General features: G+C 44.6%; 1 long non-coding RNA gene across 1 annotated transcript in view; it reads left to right on the forward strand.

Moving 5' to 3' along the window:
• LOC131481445 (uncharacterized) overlaps positions 1 to 17,984 on the forward strand; it is a 59,137-nt gene that overhangs the window by 34,042 nt on the left and 7,111 nt on the right. The window contains exon 4 of the long non-coding RNA XR_009246339.1: positions 2,903 to 3,131. This is a non-coding gene — a long non-coding RNA (uncharacterized LOC131481445). The remainder of the gene's footprint in view (positions 1 to 2,902; positions 3,132 to 17,984) is intronic.

Below are 17,984 nucleotides of genomic sequence, written 5' to 3' on the forward strand. Positions count from 1 at the left end.
CCCCAAGTGACTGCAGCGGCCAGAGCTGAGCCAAACCAAAGAGCCCAGAGCCTCTTCCACATCTCCTGCACAGATGCAGGAACCCAAGACTTGGGTCCGTCCTTGACTGCTTTCCCAGGCCACAAGCAGGGAGCTGGATGGGAAGCGGGGCTGCCGGGATTAGAACCGGCGCCCATATGGAATCCCGGTGTATGCCACTAGGCTATCATGCTGGGCCCCCCACATTTTCTTTATCCAATTGTCAGTCAGTGCATGGGATTTTCAGGGACAATTTGAAGATCCCTTGTATACATAGAAGCTCAACACATTGATCTTCAGGCAAATGTAGATCAGTAATCGCAGTGGGCAGTTCCTTATACCCAATCCAGTGGTGACTGTGCACACTCAGGAGGTAGCATCAGAAAGGACGTGGTGAAATGGAAACCCTTACGTGCAATGACAGGACCCTCAAAGGGTTGGCTGGGTGGACACGGAATGCTCTTAGTTCTTCAAAAAATTAAAGCTAAGGGTGGGCCTTTGCACAGTGGATAGGGCATTGCTGTGGACCCCATCATCCGCATTAGAGGGCCTGGGTTTGAGTGTGGGCTCCCTGAAAGGGGCTCCCCAGGAGGCTGTGGGGGATGGCCCTGGTGCTGCAGCTCCTGCCTCTCCACTGGGGCTCCTCGGTCACCTGCCCAGATCCTGTTCCTGGCCTAGATCAGTCCTACTGTTGCGTGCATCTTACGAGTGAATCAGAGGTTGGGAGATGCCCATTTCTCTGTTTCTCATATAAATCTATACATTTTTTAAAAAATTAAAAACGGGATTGCTGTGTAATACAAGGATTCCACTTCTGGGTGTAACCACAGATATTAAAAGCAGGATCTTGCAGAAATAGTTGTGTGCCCACAATATACGCTAGCAGTAGTGTTAATAATAGTGCAATGGCTCAACTGGCTAATCCTTCCCCTGCAAGCACTGGCATCCTATCTAGGTGCCAGTTCATGTCCCAGCTGCTTCACTTCCCATCCAGCTCCCTGCTTGTGGCCTGGGAAACAATAGAGGACGGCCCAAGTTCTTGGGTCCCTGCACCCACGTGGGAGACCTGGAGGAGACTCTTGGCTCCTCATCTAAGATCTGCTCAGCTCAGGCCATTGCAGCCATCTGGGGATTGAATCAACAGATGGAAGATCTTTATCTGTCTCTCCGTAAATCTACCTTTCCAATATAAATAAATAAATAAATAAATAAATAATAAATAGATAACTGGCCCAAGGATGAAAGAAAATTCAGGTAATGTGCTACTATACATATAGTAGAATTCAGCTTTAAAAAAAATCCATTTCTAGCCCATGCTACAACATAGATGAACCTTGCAGGGCTCAGGTTACTGTGAGGAAACAAGCCAGTCACAGGAAGACAAATCCTGTTGATCCTGGTTTAGTATCCTTAGCCACAGAACCAGAGCAGCCCAGGGGGTTGCCATGACCTGGAGAAGGAGGAAAGTGCGAGTGGTGGTTTAATGGATGTGGAGTTTCAGTACCACAAGACAAAACCGTTCTGATGATCCGTTGCATAGCAGTGCGAATGTATTTAATGCTGCTCAAGTATACACTTAAAGATGATTATGGTGGTCAATGTATAATCTGTATGTTACCATGATATAAACATGCCTGCTTTATGCATTTTCTGCATCTGCATGATTTCACAGAACACCGTTTGACACAGACGACCCCCACACCGCAGCCCGCACTTCAGTCCCTTTCCTGGCCCAGAAACATTGGCTACATAGTCCTGCCATCAGCGTAGTGCACGGCCATTCTAGTTGCTTCTATTGGCTTTTTTTTGTTTGTTTGTTTTTTTGGGGGGAGCTATTAGGAGCAATTCTACTCATAATATATTTTATGTGTAAAAATATTTCCACTTCCCTGGGAGTTATACCTGAAAGTGAGTCAATTACTGAGACAGACTCCTGAGTTTAAATTTTTGTGTAAGTAACAGGCTGTCCCTCAGTGGGTGCACTAACTTAACGTTCGTCCCCACAGCAACCTAGGCGAGTTCTGATTCCACATCTAGCTGTTCTATTGGATGTGAATCGATGTCTCGAGATTTCGGCCTCCACTGCTCAAAATTAACAGGATTGAACCCAGACAGCTGTAGTTAGAGTGCAGAAGGCTCCCAGTCCAAATGGCAACGTTTATGTCAACCACAACTTTTTTACATTTTACCTTTCCAAATAGAGCAAAATATAATTTTCAAGGTAAAATATCTCAGTTTATACACTAATGAATGTGAAAAATATTTTTATATAGACTCATTTTCTGAATTTGCTCTTTGCTTTGGAATGAAGCAGAGTACTCCCTTTGTCTGCCTTCGCCAATGGGTCCTTGAGGCCTGTTAAAGTCACTCACATATTCTTTGCAGAGTTAGCACACACACAGTGTATAAAGGTTGCTCTGTCAGCATCACTAACAAAGTGGTTACACCTTATACTTTCATATCACTGTATACAGGAAACTTGTTTCTTTTGACTGATATATTGCAGTATTTCTTTTTAAATCACAAATATGGCTGAAATAATTTTTTCCTATCAGTTAATTGGCCTTTTTGAACTGTTATTGACAACAGAACCACTGTCTTAGGCATGGCAATCTCTCTTGCTCAGCTTTGTGGTAATGTTTCTACAAGCTGAGGCTGGTGACTGAATTGACATTGTTGTTCATGTCGTGTCTTCTGCCAATCACGGCTGTATTCACCACTCCTTGTTTCATTTCTGCAATGATATAAATTAAAATAATAGTAACAATAAAATACCACCAAAGATAGCTTCCAGGTAGCCATTCAGGACTTTTAGTTCAGCCCAATTTTAATCTCCCTGAAGTTAGGCTGTTCTAGAATGTCATCTGCCGACCTCTAATTACAGGTTTATAGAAGAGTTTCTGGCTGGAGGACAAAGGACACTCAACAGAAGCAATTAAAGGAGCTGAAAGCAGATTCATTGATGGGAACAACTCAAGAGGCAGTGTGTCCTATTGTCCTTCGTTCTCAGGGCACTTTGCAGTAATATGTGAATTCTCCGTCATCTCAGAAAGGAGTCCACTCCGAGGACAGCACCCAGCACCACCAGCCCACCAGCCCACACGCAGTGACAGGTAACTGGGGCAGAGGGACGAAGCTGCCCTTGCCGGGGTAGCCAGGAATGAGATTTGCAAATGACAGGATTTGCAAAATGGACAAGAAGTGGCATCTCCATAGGCAGATTTGGCCTAGCTGTTAAGATACCCATGTGCCTGCTAGAGTGCCTGGGTTCAACACGCAGTACCAGCTTGTGAGTCCAGCTTCCTGCTTCCTGGGAAACAGCAGTGATGGCCCTGGTTTGTGCCTGTGCTGCCTGCGGGTGCCATCTAAGTTAAGTTCTCAGCTCCTGGCATTCAAGGAGTGAAAGCAGATCAGAGTATATTTCTTGCTCTCTCATAAAGAAATTTTAGAATGTTTTCACAGTTACTTTAGGTGTGGCAGCCGTTAGTGCCCATATCTTGCTACTTACCACATTAAAGAGAAAGCACACATATTACTATGCATACAAAATGGGTAACTGTATGTCAATACAATCTGTTTTTAAGCTTTATATACATTTATTCATTTATTTAAAAACATTTCTTGGGGCAATGCAGTGTTCCACCTGAGGCACCATCATCCCATGTAGGCACTGGTTTGAGTCCCAACTACTCCACTTCCCATCCAGCTCTCTGCTGCTGGCCTGAGACAGCAAAGCATGGCCCATGGCCCTGGGACCCTGCACCCACATGAGAGACCCAGAAGAAGCTCCTGGCTCACAGGTCTAGACCAACCCAGCTCTGGCCGTGGCAGTCATTTGAGGAGTGAACCAGAGCGTGGAAGATTTCTATTTATCTATCTTCCCTCTAATTCAGGTAAAAAAAAAAAAAAAAGGCTAAATAAATCTTTAAAGAAAAAAGAAAACTTTGAGAAGTGAGATTTTTTTTCTATACAAATATATATATATGTATATATATTTATTTAAGATGTATTTATTTTTATTGGAAAGGCAGACACACAGAGAGAGGAGGAAAGACAGAGAGGAAGATCTTCCATCCGTTGATTCACTCCCCAAGTGGCTGCAACAGCAGAGCTGAGCCCCTCTGAGGCCAGGAGCCAGGAGCTTCTTCCAGGTCTCCCTCACAGGTGCAGGGCCCCAAGGCTCTGGGCCATTCTCTACCTCTTTCCTAGATCACAAGCAGGGAGCTAGGTGGGAAGCAGGCCTCTGGGACATGAATCAGCTCCTATATGGCATCCCTGTGCATGCAAGGTAAGACCTTTAGCCACTTAGGCTACCGCCTTCTGGACCGGAGAAATGAACTTTTAAAGGAATTTCCTCTTCAGATGGGTGAAGAGATCTACATTACAGGTTTCACAGCACCGCCATGCGTGTGGTTGTAGTGGGAGACGGGAGCTGAAGCGATGGAAAGGCGAAATGACAGTTCATTCGAGGAAAGTCAGCCTTCGGAGCAGCAGCTGGGTGAAATCAGTACATTTCAGTCATCGCTGTGGCATGCACAGGGACCTTGTGGCTCAGAGGCTCACCTTGCTGTCATTACCTCCAGGTCCATCTGGTATTTCTAGTTTCTGATGTTTGTAGAATGAGAGCACAAAGGAGATAAACTCCCTTGTTTTACTCACTTTGAACAGAAATATTTGGTGTTACAGAGTTTGCTTACAGTCAAGCAGAAAGCTACTCTTCAGATCAATAGTTGGCTGGAATTTTTAGTATGGGAGGTAATGGGTTTAAAGGAAGCTTAAAAAGTGAAAGCCTGGATTCTGTCCCTGCTGGATTCTTCCCCTGCTTGGACCAGTTATATGTTTGTACAAGTCCTTGTGTCTTGCTAATAAGCCCAGTTTTCTTTGAGAAAAGAATGAAGAACATGGATGTGGGTTCTTCAACTTTTTTGGAAAGCAAAGTTCAACAGACATTATAACAAACCTGTTTGTGGAAATTTGTGCTTTGCGAATTATAAATGAATGGGGTTTCTTTTCCTAGCATTGTGTTATTTCTTTGTTCTTAATTTATTGGAAAAGAGGGGCCTGGTGGCGTGGCCTAGCAGCTAAAGTCCTTGCCTTGAACACACTGGGATCCCATATGGGCGCTGGTTCTAATCCCAGAAGCTCCACTTCCCGTCCAGCTCCCTGCTTGTGGCCTGGGAAAGCAGTTGAGGATGGCCCAAAGATTTGGGACACTGCACCCGTGTGGGAGACCTGGAAGAAGTTCCAGGTTCCCAGCTTTGGATCGGCGCAGCACCGACCGTTGCGGCTTACTTGGGGAGTGAATCATCGGACAGAAGATCTTCCTGTCTGTCTCTCCTCCTCTCTGTACATCTTAACTTTGTAATGAAAATAAATAAATCTTTTAAAAAAAGAGAGAAAAAAACAAATTTGGGGGGTTTTTGGAATAGTTGCATATACATAATGACTAGCTTTAGAGGTGAGACTAAAGTTAGTTTATGCTTCACATAGATCTTGTACACATAGCTTGAAGGTGATTTTACATAATATACATTTTTAACTCTAAATTCTTTGGGTTTTTTCTTTCAATTAAAATTTTTTTTATAAAATGTAATTCTTGTATATTTGTTATAGAGTACCAAGCAATGTTTCGATACATGTGTAGCCTGATTAAATTAGGCACTTAGCATTTCCGTTTTCTTAGCTGTTCTTTATGCTTGGAGTAAAACCAGCTGCTCTTCCCAGTTGCACATACAGTGTACAATACAGTGTTGTGGATTGCACTTGTCCCGTTGTGTGATGCATCACCAGCACCTCTTCTGATGTGTTTTGCTACCCCTTATCCTAACATCCTGTGTTCCCTGCCACACCTTTCACAGCGTTAGCAATCACTATTCTAAATTCAGGTTGATGGGATTTTCGTTTTGATTTTTACTTTAAATGTTTATTTATTTGAAATTCAGAGTTAGAAAAAGACTGAGGAAGGGAGGGAGATAAGAGAAATCTTCCTTCTACTGGTTCACTCCCCAAGTATCCAAAATATCCAGGGACGAGCCAGGCCAACGCTGGGAGCCAGGAGCTGTAATTGGGTCCTCCAGTGGGTAGCAGGGGTTCAGACACTTCAGCCATCCTCCTTTTTTTCCCAGGCCATTAGCAGGGAGCTGGGTCAAGGTGGAGCAGCTGTGACACAGAGCTAGTACCTATTTGGGGTGGTGGTGTTGCAGGTGGTGGTGTTATCCACTGTGTTACAGTGCTAGCCCCCAGGTTGACTTTTTTAAACCTTCCCTATATGAGAAAGAACATTACTGTATTTATCTTCCTGTGTCTGGCTTATTTCGCTTAACATAGTGTCAGTCCCACCTATTTTGATGCAAATGTCAAGATCTTCTTTTTATGGCTGAATAACATTCCATTGGACATACATACCGTGTTTTATGTATTCATCCTTTTATGAAGAACTAGGCTGATTTCCTAGCTATTGTGAACAGAGCTGTGGTGAACATGTGAACATTGATATGTTTTTGATGGGCTGATTTTATTTCCATCAGACATAAAACCAGACTAGGAATCTGGGGTTACATGGTAATCTTGGTTTTTCCATAAAGCCTCCTTACTGCTCTCCGTATGGTTGTATTGAATTGTATTCCTACCAGTAATGAAGAGTGCTCTTTTCTCCACGTGCCCACCATCTTTTTTTTTTTTTTTAATTTTTTGGTCTCTTTGGTGATAGCCACTCTACCTCAAGTGAGATTCTATCTTATCGTACAGCTCTGCGTTCCTTCTGGCTAGTGGGGATGAGCGGTTCTTCATACATTTCCTGGTTGTGCTTCTTCTTTAAGACGGCTGTTCAGATCCTTCACCTCTTTTAACTAGACGGTCTGGAGTTCTGTTGTTGAGATGTTTGAGTTCTTGATGCATCTTTGGCATATGAAGAGTTTGCAGATATTTTCTCCCATCCAGTTGATTGTCTCATATGATAATAATTTGGGGGCACGACGTGAAGTTTTGAATTTTCCACTCATGGTACCCTGTTGGTATTAGCAAAGCTTCAGATTTTGGCATCTGTGAATTTCAGATTTTCAACTCAGGAATGGTCAACCTGTACCACCTTTTTAAAGATTTATTTATTTTTATTGCAAAGTCAGATATACAGAGAGGAGGAGAGACAAAGAGAGGAAGATCTTCTGTCTGCTGATTCACTCCCCACGTGGCCACAGTGGCCAAAGTTAGCTATTCCAAAGCCAGGAGCCAAGAGCTTCTTCCAGGTCTCCCACGTGGGTGCAGGTCCCAAGGCTTTGGGTCGTCCTCCATTGCCTTTCCAGGCCACAAGCAGGGAGCTGGATGGGAAGCGGGGCTGCAGGGATTAGAACTGGTACCCGTATGGGATCCCAGTGCATGCAAGGCAGGGCTCCCAGTACTATCTTTGGCTGATGAATTAGCGAATTCAATAAATGTCTGGAGCCTTTGGATGCTGCTTAGGCAAGAGTGAAGCATTCAGATGGGGGAAGAACGTGTCAGGAGGTTGAAGTGCTCTGGGGAAGGCCTTAAACTAGGAAGAATTGAAAGAGCAGAATGTGACTGAAGTAGCAAGAGAAAGACACAGGAGAGAAAGCAAAGAAAGAGAGGAAGGCAAGAGTGAAGACTGCAGAATCAGGTCAGAAAAAGAGATGTGTGCCATCTCTTTAGAGAGGGTGCAAGCCTTTGAGAAGTTTTAATTGGAGGGTTGGAGGAGATGATGACAGGACCAAACTTCACATTGCAGAGAACCTGATCCTTGGAAGCAAAGCAAAATGATGGACGTCTTTTGGGGGAAAGCATGAAAAGCAGCCTGCAACACATGAGAGTGGCTGCCTAACATCTAAATTCCTCTTTGAATAAAGTAGGCTTGCATCAGGTTCCAGGGCCGAGCCCCCAGGGTGTTTTCCAACTCAGCAGCCAGATGGACACGTTTCAGTCAGATCGTATCGCTCTTCGGCTTGGACCTCCCCAGGGAACCCTCATCTCACCCAAGCCAAACACTGGCCTACGTGTCCGGGCCTTGCCATCCCTCGGCCCTCCTCTCTTGCCACACTCTTCTAGCTATGCCTTAAGCAAGCCAGGTGAGTGCTCTCTTGCCTTGATATTCCCTCTGCTTAGAATTCCTATGACTCCTTCCCTCATTTCCTGTTGGTCTTCATTCCTGTCATCAGTGGTTGGCACCATACTCCCTGACATAGGTAAGATCCACCTAACAGTCTTTTCTGTCATTCCCTGCTTTCTGGCTCTCCACAGCATCATCATCAGCTGGCACAAAATAAATTACTTACTTCCTATTTGTCTCTCTCCACTGGAATGTAGGCTCCCTGTGGGACAGAGACCACTGTCCACATTAACTCTGTGTTCCGTGATTGTTGATTGAATGAGCAGATGAGTGAACAGGTGGAGGATAGCTTGATGCCCTCTCGACTCTCTGCTGCTCACACACTGTGGTTCAGAGAACCAGGACCAGCACTTCATGTTCTGTTGCTTCACGCTGAGGCTTGCTGAACCCTTCCCTTATGGCAGGTTGCAGGAAATGTGGCCAGTCTCTTCCATCTTCTATTTCTTTTTATTTTTTTAAGATTCATTTATTTTTATTTCAAAGTCAGATATACTGAGAGGAGGAGAGACAGAGAGAAAGATCTTCCATTCAGTGATTCACTCCCCAAGTGTGCCGCAATGACCAGTGTTACACCAATCCAAAGCCAAGAACTTCCTCCACGTCTCCCATATGGGTGCAGGGTCCCAAGGCTTTGGGTTGTGCTCTGCTGCTTTCCCAGGCCACAAGCAGGGAGCTGGATGGGAAGTGGAGCTGCCGGGATTAGAATCAGTGCCCATATGGGATCCCGGCGTGTTCAAGGCGAGGACTTTAGCCGCTAGGCCATTGTGCTGGGCTCCCATGTACTATTTCTTGACGCTCCTTAGCCAGCCACCTTCTCCCTACTCTTATTCTTCACCAGAACATGTGCAAACAGGCCCAGACTGCTGGAAATATGGGGGCTGGGTTAGGAAGAACATTCAGTGGCTGCTGTCCAACTCTAGAGCTTGGGAATCCTTCCAGGGCTGCGGCCAGGGCATCAGCAGCCACAGCATCAAGCTGGCCCCTTCTCCCTGAGTGCCGCATGGACCCCTTCCTCACTATCTAACACACAGGCTGCCAGTCCCATAGATAAACATCCCTACCCTAGCTGCAACACAAAGGCATAAGCCATATCCAACTTTTCTGGTGACCTATTTATTTGTTTTTATTATTATTCTAGAGAAACCAAATAGATTGGATTTTTGGTCTGTCTCAAGACACACGTGTGTGTGTGTGTGCATCTTTTTTAGGCACAGTGTATAGGAACAACATGAGTCAGAAAAGTAAAAGGTGTGGGTCTGAATCCCACTTTGTGAGTTGGTGCTGCCACAGCCTTTGGCAAGGTACAGCACCTCTTCCGGTTTCAGCTGCCCACGTGCTCCTCTCTCAGGGGTGCCCTGGGGTTCGAAGGACCAGGAGAGGTGAGTACTTGGGGAGCTCTCTAGTACTCTGCCCGATTGGAGATTGCTATGAATAGAACCGCAACGGTGACATCTGTCAAGTATGAACTCTCTTCACCCAGTAACTATGGAGATATAGTTTTGGCATGGACAATTGGCTATTTTTATTCAAATTCTTAGTAACCCTCCCTCCCAAATGATTAATTCACATAATCACAGTGACTACTGAAATGATGGCACCAAAAATATTTACCTTTTAAACAAAAAATGGTTACTCTGATTGTAGATTTATGAGGATACTTTGAAAAAATTCATGGAACTAGAACTCAAAGGTTTTATGTTTATTTTTGGTACAAAAAATATTTTGAAATCCATGTGTATGCACTTGCGTTTCTAAAGCATTTCTAAATGCAGTTTCAAATGAATTATACCCATAAATACTTTAAAATATAAAAACAGGCGTCTCATGATTTCAGCCTAAGCAAACAGTTAAATCAAGATTGACGTGTTAAAGTACAGTGTCATGAAAAGAAATCTCATCATCTTTGTTGACATTTGTGAGCGAGACCATGCCCCCGTGTGCCCTTGTCCTTTATAAGCATGCAGTACTGTGTATAGCCAGAGAAGGGGTGAGAAGGTCTGTTGCTTTCAGAGGAAAGAATAGGTAAGCATAGATGAAATTTCAAATAAAATCCCTCCAGCAAGTAGAATGAAGTGATCTCTCTCCCCCCCACAGCAAATAGACTTGAGTCTTACCAAAAGGAAAACAAAAAAATCTGACGTTGGCTTGGGTGGCTGATTCTGAGAATGACGCAGGTCAACCTTCAGTGCCGTGGAACACATCAGTGAGGTCTTCTCCCAGCACCCAACATTTCATTTTCGAAGTGTGGTTAACTAGTTTGGGACTGAGCCACGGCCTTGCTGTCTGTCTGCACGCACTGTAAGACTCCGTATTCCTTCTGCACCCTGTGGCTGGGGGAGAGGGTGGAATCCTCCGGGCCATGCAGGCCTTAGTTACGCGCACCTTGGCCAAGGCATGGAGTGAAACTAAACTGCCAAAAGCAGGGCTTGAGTCTGTGTTGATTTCAGGCGTTCCATAGTGTACAACTTGCATATGGCACTCCCTCCTGCACCTGGCATGTTTGCGAGAACTTCTGAGAACTGCCAGAGGAAGAGGTTTCTCCTGTTTGGTCGGTTAATGTTTGCACTGGTCACCAGGGGATCAGTGAGTGCTGGCAGCTCCTCAGTGTCACCTGAGGTCATTGCTCTGTGCACACAGGAGCAGGGAACACCACTCTTCAGACCTGCCCCCTGACTCCTACTTAGTCATGTGTATGGGAGCCAAGAAACCCCACTGCCTTTCATGCATGTTTCCATCATGGAACACACGAAGCCTGTGAAATGGAGTAGCCACATGACATAAATTGCAATAATCAGCTCTTGACAGATTTCTGCAAAATGTTCGTTGAAAACATCCTTCAGCATCCGAAGACATTTTATAAAGATTCATTGTCAGTGTTTCAGAGAGAAAGAAAAATGAGATAGTCATCTATACTATTTCTCCATTCTAGTATTGCATGTGCTTGGAAGCCAACCAGGTTTCTAACAGGGTTTAAAATGTCAGCCAGAATGTACTGAATACATAGTGGGGACCAAGATTAAATTTCCTTTGGTTTACTTAGCTGAGCTAGGCTTGGGCTCAGTCTGGGAGGAGAGAGAGAGAGAGAAGCGCTGATGCTAAGAATACAATTCATTACCTTTCAGTAAATCTGTTCTTACCCCTTCAGTTTGTTGCCCTTCTATGCTTTTCACCATATCCAGAGAGCTGGGCGATGTTCCAATCTGCTAAATGGCATCTTGTTTGAAGATTATATTAAAAAAAGAAAAAAAAACTACCCTGAAAAGAAAGTAACCATCAAATCACGTATATTTGTCTATGCTGTGGAAAAGTACAAATGAAACAGGTTGAACTCTGCCAAAATCGAGCAAAGACAGGGAGTTCCCCCGATGGAAATAAATTTGCTTAAATCAGCCCAAACATCTTTGCTTTGTTTGAAATTCAAATGCATAAGGATGTTTCCTTACTAACCTTTTTAGTTTTTAGTTTAAGATTTACTTATTTGAAAGGCACAGTAACAGAAAGAAGAGGGGAAGAAGGAGCTCTTCCATCCACGTGCTCACTCCCCAAATGCCTAGAGCTGGGCCAAGCGAAAGCCAGGAGCCAGGAACTCCATTTGAATCTCCCGCACGGGTGGCAGGAGCCCAAGCACTGAGGCCATCTTCTGCTGGTTTCCCAGCCACATTTACAAGGGGCTAGACAGGAAGCTGAACTGTGAAGCCTGAGTCAGGTATCCTATGGGTGCCTGCCGGTCAGGAGGTGCGGCTCAGTGTGCTGTGCCACAATGTTGCTGACCTCCAAGGATGTTTTCTATTTGATGAAAATAGTTTCTACTCTTAAGTTGCAAATGAAGCTGCCCAGCTCAAATGTCACTCCAAGACCCGATCCTTTTCTAGAACAACGAAATGGGGCAGGCATGGTGGTCAGCAGGTTATCTGCCATTTGGGCAGCCTGCATCCTCTGTCCTCTGTCCTGGTTACTCCACTTCCCATTCAGCTTTCTGCTGATGCATCCTGGGAGGCAGCATGAATACGGCTCAAGGGCTTGGGCCTCTGCCACCTACATGAGAGACCCAGACTGAGTTCTGGGATCCTGGTTTCAGCCTGACCCAGCCCTGGCTGTTGCAAGCATTTGGAGTTTGGGGAGTAACTACCAGTGAATGGAAGATCTTCTCTCTGTCTCTGTCTGTACTTTACCTTGCAGATAGACAGATAAGTAAGTAAATAAATAACTTCAAAAAAAAAAAAAAAAAAAGAAAGTAGCCGCCATTGGCAATGTGTAATATCTTTGTTTTCTGCCACAAAGAATTTCTTAGAGCCCATGAGCTGCCCAGTCACTGTCAAGCTGCCATCTCTGTACCTAAACAAGGATTTCTCATGCAGGTTAAGTACTGGGTCATGTACTTTGCTGAGGAATTCCAGGTACCTTTTTTTTTTTTACATACCTAGCTTTGGGATGGATTTTGTATGTGATTGAGGTGCCATTATACATAGACCATTACAGTTTATTATTTAATTCATGAGAATAAACTGATGGAAGGTTTATGATCACAGACATAGCACTGGGTAGGGTACCCTAAGGTAAGTCCCCTGTTTCAAATCTGAAGTGTACATCAGCCATCTTTCAAAGATGATTTCTGCCTATCCCTGCTAGTGTGTGTAGGGAAAATTATCAGCAAACAACTGGCCACACTAAGAGGGAGAGGAGAGACAGCTTTTCTCTCCACAGTCCTGTTCCCAGTGGCCTCCTTGGGAAAGTGAGGAGGCAATGACAGAAAACTCAGCATTGCTTTGGTTGATGGGAGATGTCACCAAGCTAATTCTCTGCACTCTGAAAGTAGGCGGACAGAGGCACAGAAAGTTTCAGTGGAATAGTTAGAGGTGTCGATGGAAAACGGAGTTGAAAAACACCATCTCCCTAAATGTAGTGCAGAGTTTTTAGCATTACGCTCCATGCATCTTGGCCACAAAATTACTGTGGGCAAACAGGTGAAGTACCGCATGTGGTGCTGTGAGCTGTTCTGTACTGTGCTGTGGAACGCTGCAGTGGTGCTTAAGTGGGTGAGTCTCTTTGCTGCTGCTTGTACAAGGTACATGGAAACAGGTAGACTTCCCTGGAGACTGCAAGATGCTTCTGCATTTCCAGGCAAGCAGACAACTAGGGGAGGGTAGTAATCTTCAAGCACTATTAACAACATCCAAAGTAAGAAGTACATTCCCAAGAAGAATCGTGATGGTGGAATAGGGTGCGGAAATATTTAAACAGACAGAGAAACATGAGCCAGGGTGAAGCGGAGAGGGTACATTCTAGGAAATAGGAGAGGACAGACTGACAGCAGAGGGGCACCTGGAGACTGATGGACACAGGAAAGCAGCGGAAACAACAGGGTGGTATTGCAGTGAACAGACATCCCAGCAGCACTCAGCCAGCAGCAATCTGAACTGCGCTGACAGCTGGAACTCCACCAGCAACCAGGTGAAGAGGGGAGTTCACTGGGAGCTCAGGAAGTGAACCCAGACTAAGAACTGCCCATCTTGCTGGTTTGTTTGATTTGACTAGGAGCAGAGACGCAGCAGTAGATCCCAAACAAGCAGTGTGGGAACAGGGTGGATTTCACAGCCCAAACCCCCAATAGTGCCTAATTGGGTGCCATCTTGTGTAGGGAGGCAAAGGCTATTGGCCAGGACTGTACATGCACTATGCTGGGAACAAACTCATTTCAGGCTCAGTGAATTGCAGCAACGTGGCATCCTACAGGTTCCACCCAGAATAAGTCTGAGTAGCCCCCAGACCTGACAGCCAGTAGATCAAGAACTCCAGCAGTGGCACATCAGGCACCATTTTGTACAGTGTGGCAAAGGCTTTGAGACAACAGTGAGCTGCACATGTGCTGAGCAGGGAGCGAACTGTCTGAGCTCAGTGCATTGCACTAGTCCCACGTCAAAAATAAAACCGACTTTGGCATCTTAGTACTCAAAATAGGTCCATGTGGCCCTCTTGGCCAACAGGTTTCTGCAAGATTAGCACCACCAACCACCTAGCTATTTAAGACACCTGGTGTCTCCCTAATCCTGGGAACTGTGTGAAATTGTAAGTGGGAGAAACATACAGACAACAGTGCAACAACAGCATGGGATTACAGGAAGTGGAGACTGGTGAGCCAGGAACTGGGGCTATGCAGACTATGGTGGAAGTCTAATGTAAGAGCCTAGATCTGGGCTCGGCAGCGTGGCCTAGTGGCTAAGGTCCTCGCCTTGATCCCATATGGCTGCTGGTTCTAATCCCGGCAGCTCCACTTCCTCTCTGTCTCTCCTCCTCTCAGTATATCTGACTTTGTAATGAAAATAAAATAAATCTTAAAAAAAAAAAAAAAAAAAAAAAAAAAAAAAAGAGCCTAGATCTGAAACTCGCTGGAGAGAGTGGCACAAGTGACTGCAAACAAGGAACCGTGTACCAACTGCAATAAGTAAAATCAAACTGTAGACCTGTGGGTGATACAGCTTAGAAATCTACCCTAGGGAGAAAAATCTGCTAAGCAGAAGTACAATGACTAAGAGCAAAAGAGACAAAGGCACAATGAATATTACTGAAGACTCCCCTGCAAAGGAGCAAAAGCCTTTGCCAACATCAGAGTTAACTGAGGAATACATTGGGAAAATGGGGAAAACAGAATTCGAAACATTTATTATAAAGCTTCTTAGCAACAGTGAGAAGTATAAGAAGGAATTTAAAGAATCCATCACACAGGAAATAGCAACATTGAAGCAAAATCGAGCTGAATTATTGGAAATGAAGAATACAATAGAGCAAATTAATAACTCAATGGAAAGTCTCATTAATAGAATGAAAGAGGCAGAAGAAAGAATCTCAGAATTGGAAGATATTTCCTGTCACCGATAGGAAGCAATCAAAAAGCTGGAAGCAGAGCTGGGTCAAGCTAAAAAAAGTAATAAGAGACTCTGTTAAAAGGCCAAATATAAGAGTTATGGGAGTTCCAGAAGGCACAAAAAGAGAAGCTAGGTTTTAAAAATATATTTAATGGGGGCCCGGCGGTGTGGCCTAGCGGCTAAAGTCCTCGCCTTGAAAGCCCCGGGATCCCATATGGGCGCCGGTTCTAATCCCGGCAGCTCCACTTCCCATCCAGCTCCCTGCTTGTGGCCTGGGAAAGCAGTCGAGGACGGCCCAATGCCCAATGCATTGGGACACTGCACCCGCGTGGGAGACCTAGAAGAGGTTCCTGGTTCCCGGCTTCGGATCGGTGCTCACCGGCCCGTTGCGGCTCACTTGGGGAGTGAATCATCGGACAGAAGATCTTCCTCTCTATCTCTCCTCCTCTCTGTATATCTAGCTGTAATAAAATGAATAAATCTTAAAAAAAAATATATATATATATATATATTTAATGAAATAATAAGGGAAATTTCCCCTAACCTGGAGAAAGAATTGGGAAACAACATCCAGGAGGGGTTGGTCCAAAAACAATCTTTACCACGACACATGATAATCAAGCTCTTTTCAATCGAACATAAGGGAAAGATTACTAAATGTGCACATGAAAAAAATCAGTGGAGGAATGCCAGTTAAATTCACAGGAGATCTCTCACAGGAAACTCTACAGGCCAGAAGAGAATGGAGTGACATATTCCAGATTCTAAAAGAAAAAAATTGTCGGCCCAGGATAACATACCCAGCAAAACTTTCCTTTTTCTTTGAAAATGAAATACAATTCTTCCATAGCAAAGAAAAGTTCAAATATGCCTCATCCAAATCTGCCCTACAAATGATACTTACAGATGTTCTCTTGACAGAGAAGAGGAATAGCACCGACCAAAACCAAAGGCAATTGTGAAGAACATCCTAGTAAAATAACAACAAAAGATTAAATCAATGAATCCATTGCTAAATGACAGGAACAAATTACCAGCTATTCATATTAACCCTGAATGTAATGGCTTAAACTCATCAAACGTCAGAGATTAGTAGGCTGGATTAAAAACACAAAACCCATCTATTTGTTGCCTACAGGAGATATATCTCACCAACAAAGATCAGCAGAAACTATATCTCATGGATTTTGATAGTTTTTAATTTAGTTTCGTATCTTCAAAACACTTTTTTTCATTAAATTCTTCACTGATTCATAGATTATACAGTAGCATCATTTTCCTCAAGAAGGTTCTTGATTTTCATTTCTTCAATGACACATTAGTCATTCAGTGTCATATTATTTAGCTTCATGGTTTTTTTTTTTAAAGATTTGTTCATTTTATTACAGCCAGATATACAGAGAGGAGGAGAGACAGAGAGGAAGATCTTGCGTCCGATATTTCACTCCCCAAGTGAGCCGCAACGGGCTGATGCGCGCCGATCCGAAGCCGGGAACCTGGAACCTCTTCCAGGTCTCCCACGTGGGTGCAGTATCCCAATGCATTGGGCCGTACTCGACTGCTTTCCCAGGCCACAAGCAGAGAGCTGGATGGGAAGTGGAGCTGCTGGGATTAGAACCGGCGCCCATATGGGATCCCGGGGCTTTCAAGGCGAGGACTTTAGCCGCTAGGCCACGCCGCCGGGCCCAGCTTCATGGTGTTTTTAATTTTTTTTTCCTGTTGTTGATTTGGTTTTGCGGCTTTTCATTTAAGGGGATCTATAATAACTGTAATTGAGACTATCAGATCCAGAGGCATGTTATTTAACTTCATGGCATTGTAAATTTCCATTTTTCTTCCTGTTGTTGGTTTTGTTTTATGGCTTATCACTTGGGGGGATTTATAGTGACTGTGTGGTGCAGACTGGCATGTCCAGATGTGAGGATATGGTGCAGTGTGCATTTCTACTTCCGGGTCAAGGATGGATTCCCAGTGAAACTGTAGGATGCGCCTTGACAATGGGATCCTGGACTCTTCTGCCATTGTCTATTCCTGCAATGATGGACTTATGACTGTTTATGAGGAACCATGCTGTTGTAATAATATGGGAGAACCAAGTGTTAGGGGGATTTGGGGAGAGGGTAGGGGAAATCCCTGGGCCTATGGAACTGTATCATAAAATGATAATAAGAATTTTAAAATGGGGGAAAACTACATTTCCAGACCAGCATTGTAGCGTAGCAGGTAAAGCCGCCTTCTACAACACTAGAATCCTATTTGGATCTTGTTCTAGTTGCTCCACTTCTATGCCGGCTCCCTGTTACTGGCCCAGGAAAAGGAGCAGGAGAAAGGCCAAGTGCTTGGGCCGGTGTAACTCATGTGAGCCACCTGGATGAAACTCCTGGGTCCTGCCTTCAGCCTGCGTCAGCCCTGGAAGTTGAGATCAATTTAGGGAGTGAACCAGTAGATGAAGATCTCCCTCTCTTAATAACTGCAACTTTCAAATAAATCAATTAAAATATTTTTTAAAGATTTTTGGGGGGGAAAAATCAGATATATACAGAGGAGGAGAGACAGAGGAAGACCTTCTATGCAATGATTCACTCCCCAAATGGTTGCAACACACAGAGCTGTGCTGATCCAAAGCCAGGAACCAGGAACTTCTTCTAGGACTCACACTACAGCACAGGGCCTGAAATGTACATTTTTTTTATGATTTTAATTGATGGACCCAGCATGGTAGCCTAGTGGTTAAAGTCCTTGCCTTGCACACACGATATGGATCCCATATGGGCACCAGTTCATGTCCCAGTGACCCGCTTCCCATCCAACACCCTGCTTGTGGCCTAGGAAAGCAATCAAGGATGGCCTAAGGCCTTGGGACCATACATCCATGTGGGAGACACAGAAGACACTCCTGGCTTCTGGCTTCAGATTAGCTCAGCTCCAGTCATTATGGCCACTTGGGGAGGGAATCAACGAACAGAAGATCTTCCTCTCTGCCT

The sequence above is a fragment of the Ochotona princeps genome, chromosome 11 (genome assembly GCF_030435755.1).
Source record: "Ochotona princeps isolate mOchPri1 chromosome 11, mOchPri1.hap1, whole genome shotgun sequence".
Classification (NCBI taxonomy): Eukaryota; Metazoa; Chordata; class Mammalia; order Lagomorpha; family Ochotonidae; genus Ochotona; species Ochotona princeps.